This window comes from Myxocyprinus asiaticus, chromosome 1 (assembly GCF_019703515.2).
Source record: "Myxocyprinus asiaticus isolate MX2 ecotype Aquarium Trade chromosome 1, UBuf_Myxa_2, whole genome shotgun sequence".
Taxonomy (NCBI): Eukaryota; Metazoa; Chordata; class Actinopteri; order Cypriniformes; family Catostomidae; genus Myxocyprinus; species Myxocyprinus asiaticus.
Window position 1 is genome coordinate 57,047,112 of NC_059344.1, and position 459 is coordinate 57,047,570.

Sequence of the window (459 nt, forward strand, 5' to 3'; positions counted from 1 at the left end):
TTTCTGCATTAAGTTTTTTCATCTAATTTCAAATCTTTGTTTCTGTGGGAGAAAAAAAGATATGCTGCATAACGTAGAGTCTACTTTCTGTCCTTTAGTCTGTGGCAAGTTGCTGTCTTGTTATATAACAGTTGGGAGGCTTGACTTGACTCCAGAGCTTGTACTTGTCATACAACTGAGCTATCTGGCAGCTGACTTTGAAGGCTGAACCGTGTTCAAAATAGGGTTCTGCAATTAATTTGCCATTTGGGACATACACAAGAGCAAACATGTAAATTGCAGTCTGCAATTCCAGTTATTGCATTATAATCATAACCATAAATATTCATATGAACAGTATAATTTTAATGAGTAAATAGATTGATCCGAATATAGTGGTACTCTATAATAGCACCGTACTTGCAAAGAAACCAGTGATCACACTGTAAAATAATTAAAATAATTTAGGTAACACTTTAC